This window comes from Opisthocomus hoazin, chromosome 1, assembly GCF_030867145.1.
Source record: "Opisthocomus hoazin isolate bOpiHoa1 chromosome 1, bOpiHoa1.hap1, whole genome shotgun sequence".
NCBI lineage: Eukaryota > Metazoa > Chordata > Aves > Opisthocomiformes > Opisthocomidae > Opisthocomus > Opisthocomus hoazin.
In genome coordinates this window covers 105,602,045-105,618,957 of record NC_134414.1, presented here as the reverse complement: position 1 = coordinate 105,618,957, position 16,913 = coordinate 105,602,045, and the positions used below count along the sequence as shown (strand labels likewise).

Genomic DNA, 16,913 nt, shown 5'->3' with positions numbered 1-16,913 from the left:
TTTCTACTGAGTTTGCACAACCACAGACACTGTGGGCACAACTAGGAACAACAACAATGTATGCAGCTCAGAAATCTGATTTCCGTGGAATTGTGCTACTGAAAATCAGTCACTCAAAACTCTCAAAAAGAGCACAAAAAAGGAAAGGTACAACGAAAGGCAAAATTAATTCATTTGGAAACTGCAGAAGAACACGGGAGGTAATTGCTGCCTGCTGTAGCACCTTCTCCAACATCTATTATTCTATTCACTTATGTCTATTGCCAAGATTAAGTATCAAAATGCCTCCAGGAATCATGGTTTACCGTAACACGAACATGGTTCAGACAATCTTAATATACGGTTGGAAAGGAGCATACCACAATACATAAGCACAGAGCTGCACTGGAGAGGCAAATTGAGCAGGCTCCTCTCTGCAACAGCCCAGAACAGTTTCTAGTGTGCCATTGCTATTTAGATAACATTGTGACAGGCACTTTACAAATTACCCAGAATTTATGGGCCAGATCGTGACACCATTACTCATGCTGAAAACCAGCATCTAACGGCAGCAGCCCCACTGGAGTCAGCAGACTACCAGACCTGCATTCACGAGCAAGGGTTTCACAATCTAGCTCAGCTCTGTCCCTGGGCAGATAACTTATGGACCCACAGGCATCTAGTCAGGTTTTGCAGCAAAGGCAAAGAACAAATCTGAAGAAATGTTTTCCAGCAGCAAAGCGGGGAAGAGAAGGAGGGACAGGGAGAGAAGCTGTAGGTTCCTCTAATGCTTTATTAGGTTTCCTGGCTCCAATCTTTAAAAAATAAGCACCTCGAGGGATTCAGGATTTTTTTTCCCCTCCTTCTTCTTTTCTTAGTGCAAGATCAACTGCAGTTTTCTTAAGGAACAAAAAAAGGCAGCAATGCTAAAGTTAAGAATATTGCCTTATCAGGCAGCTACATACAAGAAACAGAAGAGTTGTCAAGACAATATTAAAGGTTTTAATGATATGCCAATGCTCCTTTGAGCGGATACAGGTTCTCTGAATCTTTTTTGAATATGATACTCAGTTACAAATTACTCATGTCTTGTTCCTGTGTTCTCCTTTATCTCTTCTTCCACTCTTCCTCTATGATTGCTATAGTTTTTGTATTTTTATTTTCTTTGTGGAGTTCAGCTTTAATCATACTTGATCCTAGCCTTATTAGCTTCTTCCTTATGAAAGGGGAAGACTTTTAGAAACACAGCAACAATTTTCTTTGTGACATGATTTATCTCATTCCTTTTTCTGGTGGTGAGGCTTTTTTCCCCCTTTAATTACCCAACAGAAGTAAAGTCTCTCATCCTTTCCTCATCTTTATGTACGTTGCTTTCAACCAGTTCCAGATGGCAGCATGGAAGAGTTTTCCAGCTCAGTACAGCCACCTTCTCTTATATATTTGGGCTGACTTGCACTACGGAGAACAGGCTGCAGAGTTAGTACTGACCACCCAGTAAAAGCGTTTTCTGCTGTGAGCACTTCTTCCAGTAATATTCCTTTTCCCCATGTTAAATTGGCTCTTCCTCACAGGCTCTGAGAGGATCCCAGCCCCTCCAGACCTTAGCTGTGCAGTGAGGTCTCATTCTCTCAGATCTCATCTGTTCATCCGCTAATTCCCTCGCGTGCTCTGCAGCATTTATCAGCTGATTCCACCGTCCTTCAGCCCTGCAGGGCTTGGGCTTCCTGAGCACTCCCAGCTCCATCCTCTGCCTTTGCCTCCTTCTTTTCTGCCCCATGGTGTCCACACAGCGCGTGCCTTAAACAGCCTGGCAGCATGCTATAGGAACACATTTTGATTAAATGGTCGCCAGACAAATTCAGCCATTTCTTTTCCCTCCCCCTCGTGCCCCATTTTCTGATGTCTATCACTATTTCCATTGGTGTTACCTTTCTCCACTCCAGACCAAGATTTAATGTTCGTATTTCGGAGGGGCAAAGCTTTCTCTGGCAAGGAGCAGTCGTGCCAGCGGATGCACGTAGTCACAGAACGGCAGCAGGAAGCTCTGAGCTGGGTCACCCACAGGTGAACACATGAGTTTGCCCAAATGTGAAGTGACGACAGAGTTTGCTGCCAAGGTTTGCACCGTGTGGCTGCTCCCCACAGCAGTGGGAAGCCCGGGCAGCTGCCCACCTTCTGCTGGGGCCTCCGATGGCACGGCCACTCTGCTCCAGTGAGACTGGCACCGTTCTTGAACACTGCCTGGGACAGGGCTGCATCTAGAGCAGGAGAGGTCTTGGTCTTTCACAGAGCTCCGTTTCCCTTTTATTTCCCAAGGAATCACGGCCAGGTTGTCCCAGGCACTCCAAAACCTCCTCAAAAGCTGAAAAGGCGGTGAGAGCACAGCTGTAGCCCCCAGCAGCACCAGCTCTGACAGGTCTTGAGTGCAGTGCGTGGTGCCCCTCTCCAGCCCCAGCCCTCGACAGGGATGGCCGCGAGGGCACCGCCAGCTCTGCCAGGGGCCTGGGCAGGCCTTCCAAAAATATTGCTGTCATGAATAACCGACTCGTGTTTAGCAACACAAAGCCTTTTGTGCAGCTAGGGAAATGCCACCATGCGTTTTCTTTTCAAGGAAATGTGCGGGCCATGCTTTACAAATGGGCGTCTGCAGAGGGGAGTGGGACGCAGGGGAAGAGACCTTCACTCGGTTTGCAGCAAACAGAAGAAAAACTCCACCTTTTTAGGTGAAGGTAAATATGTCAAACCACTGACACCAGAGGGGAAATGCCCTGCCCCCGTGCTGTCTTCACCTACCATGCTTTGCTTCAGCAAAGCCAGAGGTTGCTAAAAAACACATGGGATAAAAAATAAACTAGTCCATAACTCTGCAACAGTTGTAAGGGAGTTTTAGCTCATTCTTCATCTCTTTCACGTGCTGTGTTGAAATACGAGGCCAAGAAGTAGGCCAAAAGACTTAAAAGGCCTATCATGAGGTAATTCAGGCACAAGCCCTGAGCAGGGGAATACAATGATAGCAGTGTGCTGGCTGTTTGCACAGAACTTGAAATATCAGAGCCCCACAGACCCTAAAATGCACAATTAAAAATGAAACAACTCCTCGGGGCCCGGAGATTACCCACATCTCCCCCTCTGAAAATGTTTCACTCAAGTGTCCTGTAAAATTCGTAATAACTTGTGGCACCTGCACAACATTGCTGTTGAGAAGAAACACATAAAAGAACAACCGAGGTTACGTACCCGTGTTTACCACTGTGTCCTCCAGTGACCGTCACGTGTGCCTTACGCAAAGGACAGAAGATTCAAGCAGCAGCAAGAAGCATGTAAATGGTCTTCCCATCTTTGGGAGAGGCAGCACAGTGCAGCCATCCTGTCCCATGCAATGGCCCAAGTTCTCCAGCAGGACCCTACAAGCCATCCACACAGGAAAGGTGGTCAAAGAAACAGGCTGTATGGGGTCCGCCTCTTGAGCAAACATAGATCTGCTCCTGACTTTACCTCCTCCTCAAGGCTCTGTGATGGTAAAGGCAGAGCCCAAGAAAGTAGAAGGCAGCGATTTGTCACTTGGCCACGAGGGCAAAGGTGGGCTTATGTCACTTTTGTACCCACATGATTCACAGAATCACAGAATGTTTGGGGTTGGAAGGGACCTCTGTGGGTCATCTAGTCTACCGCCCTTGCCAAACAAGGTTCACCTAGACCAGGCTGCACATAACCTCATCCAGACGGGTTTTGAATATCTCCAGAGGAGGAGACTCCACAACCCCTCTGGGCAGCCTGTTCCAGTGCTCCGTCACCCTCAGAGGGAAGAAGTTCTTCCTCATGTTCAGCTGAAACTTCCTATGCTTCAGTCTGTGCCTGTTGCCGCTTGTCCTGTTGCTGGACACCACTGAAAAGAGTCTGGCCCCATCCTCCTGACACCCACCCTTAAGATATTTACAGGCATTTACAACGTCCCCTTTCACCCTTCTCTTCTTCAGGCTAAACAAGCCCAGCTCACTCAGCCTTTCCTTGTAGGAGAGATGCTCCAGACCCCTCATCATCTTCATGGCCCTCCGCTGGACTCTCTCCAGTAGTGCCTTGTCTTTCTCAAACTGAGGAGCACAGAACTGCACACAGTACTTCAGATGTGGCCTCACTAGGGCAGAGTAGAGAGGGAGGAGAACCTCCCTTGGCCTGCTGGCCACACTCTTCTGCATGCACCCCAGGATGCCATTTGCCTTCTTGGCAGCCAGGGCACACTGCTGGCTCATGGTTAAGTTGTCGTCCACCAGGACACCCAGGTCCCTCTCCACAGAGCTGCTCTCCAGCAGCTCAGCCTTGAGCCTGTACTGGTGCATTGGGTTATTCCTTCCCAGGTGCTGGACCTTACACTTGCCCTTGTTGAACCTCATCAGATTCCCCTGCGGAGCAACCACTCCCAGCTGCTGGAAGGGTTCTGTGCAACTTCTGGCATCTAACGCAGATGGAGGTAAAACCAGTTGTCAAACAGGGAAGAGGCAGTGAAGAAGTCCCCAGATCCAGCGCTGAGACTGAAACCTGAGGCCACCACACTGGAAGGACCACACTGGCAGCAGGCGGGTTGAAATACCGGGCAGTGCAGCAAATACAGACCCATCAATTGCTGGGGATGAAGCACAGACATACTTATAGTACTCATGGGATGGCAAACATGCAGAATAAATAAGAGGAATTACGAAACAGCCCAACTTGCTGGGAGACTTACTTGTGGCGGGGGCTACCTGCCCCACAGGCATTTGTTGCAGGGCTTCCATGCTTGGCAAGGTCCATTTGACTGAAGGGGAGAGGGTATCACAAACACTATATACCTGTTTTGCATGCTGGATCCCATAATTGTTGCTAACATGGCATTTACAACTGCAAGATCAGACTGGAAAAGCAAAAATCAAAAAGGAAAAATTAGCCGTGGTAAGTAATTTCACTGCCCAGCTTGAATGAATCAGTGAATCAGAGAGATAAACAGAAGCTTTTTGGAATGACTAAATACATACAGAATAATTTTATTTTAAGTAATAGTAAAAACAGGCAAAATTTTAAAACTGAGAACTCTAGCTTAAATGATAGCTTTAAAATATTAACACAGATTAATATTCACAGTTTACAAAGTGGATAAATTGAGTTATTCATACCTTGTATAGATGATATACGTCCCTCGAGAGCCAGTCATTTTAGCCGCTGTCTTCAAATTACTCTTCTCAACAACTGAAAAACAAGTGAACGGGGTGTTGGCAATCTCACAAGACCGACTCATTTTCCTGCAGTAATAGCAAAACCCTTATTTAAAGATAAAATCCGAATGCGAAGACAGTAGCTGTCTCAACCAGCTGGTGGCACTATAAGCACTTGCTATCACAAGGGCCTTATAGATAGAGGAAAAAAAACCAACCAAAAAAACACAAAACAACTGCAGTATCACTTTACAGCACTGCATCTTTTAATTTATGAGAGACCTTCACAGATGACTAAACATACACGAATTGCCTGTGTTACTGAGCCCAAACCATTAGCTTAATGAATGGCAAGCTGAAAAGAAATAGAGTGTCTCATGACATTTTGAAAAATGCTTTCAAAAGAAAAACAAAAACCTTTCTTTCCCCATTCCCCTTCCAGTCCAAGTTTTTCAAACCATTCTCAAATAGCAGGGAGGAATCCCAGTGGGCTGCCAGATGACCTCTCTCACTGCATCACTAACCTCAGCACATGGATATCAAAATATATTAAACACAGAAAAGACCGGGCACTGACCCGAAAATGTTTCTTGAGCAGATTAAGCAGCAGGGTGTATGGGACAGCAATCCGGCATTTGACACAGCAGCAGCAGCAAATAGTGAAATGTACAGATACGTTTGCTACGGCATATAAAGCAGAAACGTAAGGAAGACAAAATCGGGGAGGAAAGCCTGGCTGGCTCCTCTGGTAGCGGTGGCATTGGGACTTTTGCCATTGACTTCTGTGTGGTCAGGATTTCCCCTTAAGGGTCACATCAAAATATACAGGGCCTGACTTTTTCACAGAAGTGTGAATCCATGTGCATCAGCAGAAGTGTTCCTGGTTTACAGGAGGAAGAGTAGAAGCAAAATCAACCAGAAAATGTGTCTGAAAGTGGATGCTCTGCCTATTGGAGGGAAAGAAAAGCAGCATGCAGCCCTCCAGACATCATACTGAAAAAGTTCCCCTGCTAACAACAAAGTTAGTTAACATTCTTCTTCTTTAATTGAGTTTGCCACTGTTTCTTCAGAGGCTTCTTTGCCTTCTTTTATGCACCATTTTTGTGGGGTTATTCCTTTTTAAGAAGTATTTATTGCTTTTCCAGGTTAATCTCTCAACTGTTCTACTTTATTATCCTTTCTTGTGTAAAGCGGAAAACACCCATTTTGTTGGTCAGTATTCCTTCTCTTCTCTGACATCGATAAATGACGCATTCATAAATACTGCTTTAAATTAATTGATTTCAAAGCGTTCACCAAATGCAGCCTGCAACATCACTGGTTGACAGATGAGGAAACATGAGAGAACTCAGAACCAGAACGATGACTTAGGTATTGATCCTGCAAACACTTGTTCAGATGAATAACTTTACCAGAGCATTTGCTGTGGCTACTTAGATACATCAAGTTACTTGTGCGCAAAAGTGTTGGAGCACCAAGTCCTTATCCATTAACAGCAGCTGCAACTGGCTTCTCCTTCTTCAGATACTTTGAAAAAATTTGTAATTCTCAAGCAAAACATTGTTTTTAGCAGTAGCTCCTCAGAATGGGAAGGGGGAGGAAAGTAGTAAAATCCAAAGTTGTGATAAAAAAAAAATAATTCTAATTTGCAAAATAGTCCAGATTAAAAATAAATGAAGGCTTTTCCTTTTTTTCTTTAACCATGAAAAACATACATTAAAAATTTCCCTGATCTTTTTCACATTGAAAAGCCAAAATTGTGTTGCCAAAAACTTCTCAAGTTTGGGAGCAGCAACAGCATGTTTGAGGTTACACAGAAGGTTTCACCACATGACATTTGAGCTGCTGAGAGATGTGGCTAACATCAAGGATTTGTCTTGATTATGTAAAGATACTCTGTTTATAGCAAACTCACTATTATTCACTGCATTTTAAATGAGAAAAACTGTATAACCGAATTATGTAAGGCAAACAGCCACACTCCAAAGGAGCAACCGTATTTTATAGATACACAGCACACATAGGAAAAGGCTGATTATCTGGCTTCCTATTCCAGTTCTCCTGAAGGAAGATTTTTTTCAGCCTATACATTTATGGTAGATAGACAAACAACACGGGGAAGTCAACAACTTGCCAAATACCGACGAATGCGAAAAATGTTGTTTCTCTCCTTCCTGGACTTCCTCCAGCCAGGTGTATTGCTCCAGACCTTCTGGGACTCACATCTTCTGTGAATAGCATAGCAAATGACCCTTCCCACCTACCATGGAAAATGATCAGTGTCGTCTCAGAAAAGAGATTCCTTAAAAATTATAGCATTACTGTGCGTACCCACTGGAATAAAACCTGCTTTAGGAGGGACCTTCTGTTCTTTAGATCAGCAATCCACTCTGTCCTACCTTGCCTGATCTGACTGTGTCAAGCAAGAGGTAACAGCACATGAAACAGAGTTCTACACACAGAAAATGACCAGAGCACCCGAAGCATCACAGTCGTATCATTAAACTTGTTGGACAAAGTCATTCTGAAATTAAAGCAAATGTTCTTTGTAGACCTTAAATCACTTCCAAAGGACATAACCTTCTACCAAATATACACTGTTTTTTTAGTCCTGGACTAATGAAAACATGGGGAGTTATCTTGCCTTAGATTTACAAGAGGTAGTTGTTACTGTGATCAGCTCCCTCACTGAAATGAAAACGTTCTGAATCAAGATGAGGGAAAAATGGGCACCAGTCCACAAACTTAAACTGTATATATATATGTGTGTGTGTGTGTGTGTGTACACACACATTTTATTTATTTATTTATTCATTTTTCTTCCTGGAATGCAAAGAAAGCTAAGGACATGTCTCAGTGAATAATCCGATTGACTAAGCATTTCCTTGAGGAAACACAAAATGAGGAAATGTCACTATGATTTGCTTCTTGCTTTGCTGAGAAAAAAAATATTTTTACCTCTGGTTTCCCAGTGAAAAAACCCACACAAAAAAAGATATCCTCACAGGGACATGAGCTCACTTCTGCACACTGCAACCTGTTAGTCATTCCCACTTGGTTCCTCTTGTTCAGTAGCTTATCCTTGCTCATCTTATGGAAAATAAGTTCAATGTGACTTTATCAGGCTACCAAAGCAGTGGGGAAATCGCTTACATTTCCCTCTGATACTGTACCGCTCTACTTCTTGAGGCCAAAGCATTCAACAGAAACTCATCAGCATTCTCACAGGAGATCCTCAGTCACCACACTGCAGGCAAAGTTGTGACGAACTAACATCCAGCTCCAGACTCGACCTCAAACATGTCCTACCAGCCAACCTCTACAAAGGTCTTTGTGCAGAAAGGCAGCACACAGAAGTGCTTTCATTTAACATACACTTTAAGCAGCCTTCTTCGTGTCAGACTAACTTCTCCTGCTCCTTAGCTTCTCTGCTGGATCTTTTATCTTCCCCAGAGGTGATCAAATGAAAAAGGAAGCCCATAAGGAAGAATCACACAGGGCTCTGGCCCATCTGCTAGTACTGCAATGAGGATCACTCAATAGGAAAATAAATCCATGGTTTGCTCTGCGAGTCTTGCCTGCTCCTGTGTGCATGCTCTCCTGAGGGCTGACTGCCGGTCAGGAGCAGGACCGCCACTGCTGCCAGCAGGAATAGGATCCGGCCCCAGGTGAGATCACCAGGTTCACAGTGAGAGGCTGCTTCATAAGGGAGCACTGCCGGGAAGACCACCAAATCACTCTTTTAGACTCTCTTCACCTGCTAATTTTGGGTAACACAAAAAAGTAATTTCTTTTCCTGGATTTGGTCATTACCTTCCTCCTTTTACCACAATTTGTAGATCAGCATAATCCAGATACTGTGATAAAACGTAGAATAACAAACTCAGCAGAGCTTCCACTTAAAATGCTTAAAAGAGCTTCAGCTCTTGTCAGGCCAAGCTCCATTCCTATGCAGAGATCAGATAAGAGTAGGTGCAGAAAACACTGTCTGGTTATCTGCTTGACGATATGTCATGCTGACAAGCAGCAAGCTTGTATAAACTGGTCCTTCGCCAACATGCCTGCTGCTGGGCAGGGAGCAGCGAGCACTGGAGAGGTGCTGGGAGAGCTCGGGGGGACAGCACAGCAACCCTGATGGAGCTGAAGCGAGCATGGGAGAATCAATCTCCTAGATCTCTATCTCCTAGCTATCTCCTAGCTATCTCCTAGCCATCTATCTGTTGTAATGCACAAGCTCCATGGACTCACTTGTAAAACAGAGTGTCTGTAAAGCCTCAGGGAATGCCCAGAGACAGCCCCCAAATCCCTTGCACTTCATTACAGAGCACCGCAGGAGAAGGCACCTGGCAGCAAACCGCCCCAGCGTCAGGCGATCTGGATGTTTCAGAAGCTCACGATGTGAGAAGCTCAAGACACGGATTTCTTCAGGCTTAATTTCACCACATCTGTCTGGAGTGCAGTCTTAGCACTAAATTATATCACTAAGTAGGACCAAATTTACCCTCATGGTTCTTCAGACAAGAACTACAATGTAGAGAGACTCTCAGAAAAATGCTGGTTTGCTAAGCCTGAAATGCTGTGTTTGCTCAGCCTCTGGTTCAAAGTGTTTTCAGCAGCATCACGATTCCTGGCCTGTACCCTTTGGGGCCAGGAACCCTCCAAATTATGGGGCTTTTTGGTGGTTGACGGCTCCCTGAAGCTCTGGCAATGCCAGGCAGCTTTGACAAAGTGTCATCCCTGTCAAACTGCAGCAGCCATGCAACTGCACATGGCATCTATTTCACAAATCCATCAGAGATTTTAAAGAGGGAGAAGAGTTGATTCTGCCCACTCTAGATGCAAACCTAACTTTAGATTTTATTTTTTTTTTGTGAATTGGGAAAGAAGATTGGTTTTTGGCTAGCTTTGAACATATATACTAAAAACTCTCTAAGCAACAGCTCTAAAACAAAACTGGGATAATTCACAGCAATCATCAACACTCAGGAAATCATACACATTTTTTTGTGGCACCTCAGACACAAAAACAGACTCTCCCTGGTGCTGTAAAACACAGAAAATGAATCTAGATTAAAAATACATATTGCTATTATGTACTATCATTGCCAGGCTTCAGCAGAACTAAATCATCTTTCTACTAACAGAGAAAGCAACCTCAGCTAAAACCAACTAGAATAACTGAAGCAAAAATCAAAAGTAGTGGTATAGAAGTGACTTGCAGAGGGAAGATAAAAGCCGCTGACAAGAAGAAGCCAGGCTGTGACACAGCCTTTTGCGAGCCAGCTGCCTCATTACAGGAAAGCCTGCAAAACCCAGGCAGGCTCTCAGTGTCAATAAATTAGAAGCAAAAATGGAAAGACAAAGCCTGCTATGAAGCCGAAGGGGAACAAGTGCATGGCTGCAATGAGGGAGCAGAGACTGCTCCGAAGAGCTGCTTTCTGGCTGAATGCTGAAACTGTAAAGGAGGCCAAGACAAAAACGTTTCTTCATGACGCCTGGGAAAAAACGACAGACTTCTAATTAAAAAGTTTGTGTGTGGGAAAGCTGTATGTGGTCCTAGAAAGTGGGGAAGACAGCAGACAAACTTCTTGCTAGATGGGCAGCCTCGTGCCAAATGAAGATTCAGGAACCAGCAGGCAGAAGTAGAGGATGCAACCCCAGCGTGAAAGGATGCGCTTGATACCCTGGCAGCTGAGTCTGGCAGCTGCTCGAGGGTCTCCAACTTTCAAATCTAGGCAACATGTGTAGTACTGAACCAAGCTGAACCCCTCGCAGCATGGAGGCTGCCTGGGGCTGAACACTCCCAACTCCACTGCAGCCCTCACAGGCCACCACATCTCCCAAGGCCAAAAGGCTTTTTAATCGTCATGGGACACTCTCCTTTTGTTCCAGATATAGGTCACTAATCCAAAAGGAGGGCTGATAAACAAGCCTAGATTTTATAATCTTGTTCCTACTTGTATCTTCACTCCGATGCTCCTGCTGACAACAGGGATGTAGGCGAGACATTTCCAAAGCAGCCTGATGTCCATGATGTCTCTCTGGAAGAGGCAAACTGTGCCCCGCCGTGGCAGAGGGCACTAAGGATGCGCACTGATCTCGCTGTGGTCTTGGAGCTGTGACAGCAAGTCAGCATGTCACATCGGCAACAGAGGACATCCCAGGAAAGCCAGGGAAAAAGACTTGCTGGACACAGCAGCAATCAAGCCAGAGGAAGGGAGACAGAGGAAAATCCAGAGATGTTTCCTTTTGAAAAGGTGAATAGAATGATGACTATTCTTACTGCTCTTCAAAGGGAGCCTACGTCTAGGGCTAAAAACCTGAAAGATTAAGAAAGAATGAGACTCGGCTAGGTAGAGTCATAACTGGAACGAGAAGTGATTACTTTATTCTGTACTTTTCTGCCTGACTTTCGAACAGCTATGAAAAAAAATCTTCATTTCAAAACTTCCTGAGGCAGAAGCCACACCTTCCATCACAGATAAATTCTTCCAAGTAATCCCATCAAAGCCAAATCCCGCTTAGCTTGTTTGCTGTACAGAGACCCGCTGATTCCAAAACACCATTTCCCTCTTCAGTTCATTACCTCAAGGAAGGAAATATTCTTATAGAATGCACGAGTATTATTATCCCCACACAAATCCATTTCTAAGGCACAGAAGTCCCCCGACCCTTGCCCTGCTATTACCTATGGCAGTGATTAAAACCTCATTTAATGTAACAGTAATATTGAATATTTGCAGTAAGTATCCAACAGTAGCCAGCAGAAGCTCCAAGCAAGATTAGAGGCTGTGGTGTGATTTACTGACTGTCAGAAAGCTCTCGGTAGCTGAGAGTGACTGAGTTGAAAATGTCTCTGCATCACATAGAGGAGGCACAAGTTAACAGGCAAAGGTCAGAGCTAGCTGGAGTTTGCTTGCCTCCCCCACAGACTCATGACTGCTCACATGAAGGGAGAGGAAGACAGTTGAACAGAGCTCCTGGGAATACCTCAAAGCCAAGGGAACTCTTCCATAAGTCTCCCTAGGTCCCTCCTAAGCCAAGAGGAATGGCAAGACAAGAGGTAAAGGAGAAAGAATAAACACCTGTACATTAAAGGAAAATGTATTAAGGCATATAAGGTGCTAAGATGCTATGGGAATGGGACCATGTAACTACCTCTTAGGGGACCTGCACGAAAGGAAAGATTTCTGCATCACAACATCGTGTGTAGTGGCATGTTGCTGTCACACACGCTGTATTGAGCAGTAGAAACCATGTGTAGAAAGGCAGATTTCATGAGAAAAAGTGATTAGGAGAAGTGATGGATATGGTTTATCTAGAAGATTGCATAGTAAGACATCATAAGAGCAGAGAATTTACGCTTTTGAAATAGCACATCGGAGCTTTGTTTGTTTGGTCCTACAAGTGTGATACACATTTCCTGAATGGCTAGCTTCCAAAACAAAGGCAAGGCTTCCATGTGACCTGCCTTTACATGCCAACAGGTGAGACACCTGCACAGATAGCACGGCGCACAGGGCTCCTTTCATGGCCAGTGGAGAGCAGCTAGCAGGAGGCAGTGCCTCTGACCTGATCCATACGTGCAGCAGGAGGAGATGAGTCACGCCCTACAGGTGTCTGAACCTCCCCACTGACTGCAGGGCAGGTGGAGCCTAGATGACTGGCTCTGACACAGACATTAAGGACACCTACACCAGCTTAATCCCTTCCTACCCCCTATCCCCCTCACTCTCCACCTTCCAAGCACCCACGTGCCTCAGTATTTGAAGGCATAGTTCGTGCTTTAACTCTTCGAGAGTGCAAATCACACTTGCTGGTTCTGGCCCTGCAGTCCGATCCACAGACCCACCTAGAAGAAATTTGTGCGGCTCTAAAGACTTCAAGGCTTTCATTTGCCTTCACCTTTCAGAGGTCAGTGCTGCCTGGTCATGCCATGTGACAAGGGGACATGACTCCATCACGTAGGTCATGTCCCCCTCCCTGCTCCTAGCATCGCTGCTCAGCCTCAACCACGCTCTCTCACGTTGAGCTCACTGAAGTGAAGGAGGCCTTGCAGAAAGCTGCCCCTTCTAGGTGAGGGAATAGGCATCCAAGCAGTCAAGCTCAGTTAAAACAAAAAAGCCTGTTGTACCTTAGCAATTCAAACTTTTCTAAAATGTCAGACTAATCATCAGTCTCGGAGCCAGGTTCAGCAGAGTATAGCAGTGCACGCTTCGATTCAAGCAGGCATTGGCTAAGGAACGACTTAAGGAAGAAATTTGCTCACACAAGACCTCCACAGGGCATCAGAGCCTCCGCACAGCGCTCCACCTATAAATACCTGGCCCTACTGAAGTCAGCAGCAAAGCTGCCGCTTCTTTGACTGTGACCAGAACTTCACCCCAGTTCATCTCTCTGTTTTTGTGCACAATTAATGGGCAAATGTTACAGTCTGAAGTCAGAGAATTTATTATCCTGTAAACAACACTTTGATAAGCCATTCCCTTGCCCTTCCCTGTTCTTAGTTGAAAGACTAACTTTCTTTTACTGCACAGTAAAAATAACCCTCCCCTATCGGGTTCAATTTCTTTACTAACACTCCATCAGAATGTTTGTTCTTCTTTATCACTGAGATCAATATTTATCCGTGTGGGTGGAAACTGTTCTCTCTGCTCACCATGCTGTTACTGAGTTAAAATTTAACATCACTAAAGAGGTAGTAAATGACAACTAAGCCTACGTAATGAAAAAGGCTTTATTTATTTAATTAAATAACACATTTTATTGAGAAAGCTGATCCTGTTGTTCCTAGGCAGGATCCTAAACACATTTTCCACACTAATGAGCCTCTGTTGACTGCCCTTCCTTTCATAATAAAACCCCACCTTTAGAAGTGTCAGGCACAATGTGGTCTTACGCTGGGTTCACATCACTATGGCAGGTAACTTCATAGTATTGCTGCTGACAGACAAAGGTACACAAGAACTGGAATCAGATCTGCTGTCTCTCTATTTATCAAATACCCTTCTTTTTTTCAGCTACATAGTTCCCCAACAGTTTTTAAATCAGAGGAGAATTAGTAATTTTTTTTTCCTTCAGAGGCTTTTCTGGACTGTCTGCTGAGAGGAATGTTTGCTCCAAACTCCTGGGCCAGCACAATTTAAATAAAAGTTTTTGTTTATGTCTTTTCATGAATTAATTCATTATTGAGATTACTTTCCAATTTTAACAAGCATTCTAGTAATTATTATCCATTGCTAGGTAAACTCTGAAACAGCTTGGAGTTCGAGTTCAGTTCAGATAAACATACAAAAGTTCAGATGCTTATCCAACTGCTTCCACTTCATGAGTCTGCAGAACAAGTCTGGAAGCCTATCAGGTTCCCCATCTCACTGCTCCCACATGCCAAGTCATGCCAAGAATTCTCCAGTTGCATTTTTTCATGGTGCTTCTGCATGTCTGGTTTGGTCCTGTGCAGAACCAAGGAATAGCAAGGTTCATGAAAGGGAAGATAGTGGGCAAGGCCTTCAAGGAAGTTCTTTTCCTGAGAAAACAGGGTGTTTTCAAGAGCCTGACAAAAGCTGTAGAGTGAACCTTTCCACGATTCCGGGCCTGCTTCAAAAAGAATTGAATCCCACCTACACCTTACAGCCCAATAATACCTTCCTCCACACCTCTTCCTCCTCCCCAAGACAGGATGCCTGTCCCTCAAATTGGTCCAAACTTTCTGGGTGCCCCCTGCTCTAAGCACTGCCCCGCTTTGGTGCTTTCAGCTTCCACTTGAACTCCACTGGTCTCTAGACACTGAGCTTCAATCCCCTGGAGTGTACCACCTGCCAAGAGCACACCTCAAACAAGCCCAGGTTCCTCACCAAAGGCACTCAGAAGGATTTCTTTTCAAATAGTGCTTAGAGCACTGAGAGGTGCCCAGATAATTAGCTTTTGACCATACCTGCCAAGGAAAGGAAAGGGCTGGAAACAACCCACTACAGCCTGCGGGGAGTCATGCACACTTTCCAAAAAAGCACATTAGTCTGGGTCATCCTGTGTGAGGAACGCCACACTCTCCTGTTAACGTTATGTCCCGGTGAATCCAAGAAGGCACGAGCTGTCAGTGTTGAGACATGCGAGCAAACAACAGTGCAGCACTTGGGGATGGAACAAACGTGAGACCAGGGTTCACAACCCACTCTGAGCCCTCAGGCCTTTCGATGACCTAGTGATGAGTAAGAAAAAAAATATATTCTACCTGCAGTAATATTGGGGCATTTTCCAAAATGCTCTTGTTTACATTTTGAGTAATACTGAGGCATCTAGTTATTCTTCAAAAAGCAGTTTAACCAGCTTCAGTAGTGACTAGCTTGTTAGCATTACAGGCACTGAGACAGAAAATGGAGGAAGAAGGAGATAGTCTTTCACTTCTTTGATCATCAAGAGCATCAAGCTGCAGTGTGGATGGAGGCTGCTAAACTGGGCACAGCAATGTAAGTAAAATGAGATCATTCATCCTTAGGGCAGCCATACATAGTCTCCACCACGAGCAGGAGAGGCAAAGTAGATGGGACGCAAATTGAATGCTGTCCATGATGCCCTCACCACTTTACCTGCTGGGAATTACTGAACCACTTTGTCTCAGAAAAGCTCAGGACGGTTTGGTGAGAAACCATCACAAAGCAGGCCTGGGTGTGCATTAATAGCATTACGTGTCAAAAGGCTAAAGAATCCAAAGGAATTTGTCAAAATTGTTTTGTCTGTATGAGTAGTCTGTGTACCCAGGTATTAGTAACATCACTACCAACTTTGTTTTTCGCCTTTATGCTTCAAAACTCAGAAGTACTTGGGGTTGTGAAATCTGGAGCAGCAGAGAGAATGAAGATTTGAAAAAACATATGGCCCAATAAACCTTGCATATTTTGGTGGCAACAGATTTTCCAAGAGGGCCACACAGACAAATATGAGTTGCAAAATCAGAAACTAGGGCTAGGCACACCTGGCCTTTCAATTTCTGCAGAAGCAAAGAGAAGACGAACAAGGCTTAGTTTGCGGAAGACGCCCACCCACACTAACACTCCCTCCTGCCGTGCACAGAAGAGCACTGCCAACATTTGCAATCTCGTTGCAGCTATGCCAATATTTGCTCGCTCCTACACTCTCCTTCAAACTCCAGCTACAGAAACCAAGAGACAGCGTGAGGATTTTCATTTTCGTATTTCATTTTGAAGACCTGAGGTTTAGAGCTCTCATGGTTTCAAAGAATAGCTTGAAAAGATAAGGCAAATCAATCAGACAACAGACTCTGAAAACAAACTGAAGAACCCTTAGCTTAAATACAAAAAAATCACAATTTTAAGCCTACCTGTACTTCTGTGGGGCTATGCACCATGTTTTCTCTCTTTTTTTTAACATATCATATGACCATTTTTGTTCTAATGTATTACCACATTCACCTCTTCGAAATATGTTGAAGTATTTCCAAAAAGCTGGCAAGTGCAATCTGTTCTTTCATTACAGTGAATTGCTAGCCACTACTCCTTATGGAAACAGAAGAAAGCTGCTTTCTTTTAAGACTTGTTCATGTAAGATGGTCCCTGTTTTACTCATGAGATGGAGATAAAGACTCTGCACTTTGATGCAAGTGTCTCTTCTTTCCTTCCCAGAGGCAGTGAAATTTTCCTTCTCAGAGGCAGTGAAACCAGAGCAAGACAGATCAGGCTGTCTTCAAGCGTGTCCCATGCATTGCATTGTGTTTAACAGAGTAACTCCTTT

The 16,913-nt window shown here is 44.6% G+C and overlaps 1 long non-coding RNA gene across 2 annotated transcripts in view; it reads right to left on the bottom strand.

Annotated features, from left to right (window-relative positions):
* Positions 1 to 639: 639 nt before the first annotated feature.
* The window catches only part of LOC142364829 (uncharacterized), a 33,824-nt gene continuing 17,550 nt past the window's right edge, over positions 640 to 16,913 (bottom strand). The window contains exons 2-6 of one of the 2 annotated variants that reach the window (XR_012766353.1): positions 5,127 to 5,199; positions 4,703 to 4,867; positions 4,349 to 4,600; positions 3,217 to 3,383; positions 640 to 1,797 (exon numbers count right to left, since the gene is read on the bottom strand). This is a non-coding gene — a long non-coding RNA (uncharacterized LOC142364829). The remainder of the gene's footprint in view (positions 1,798 to 3,216; positions 3,384 to 4,348; positions 4,601 to 4,702; positions 4,868 to 5,126; positions 5,200 to 16,913) is intronic. The other variant, XR_012766354.1, reaches the window with a different exon arrangement.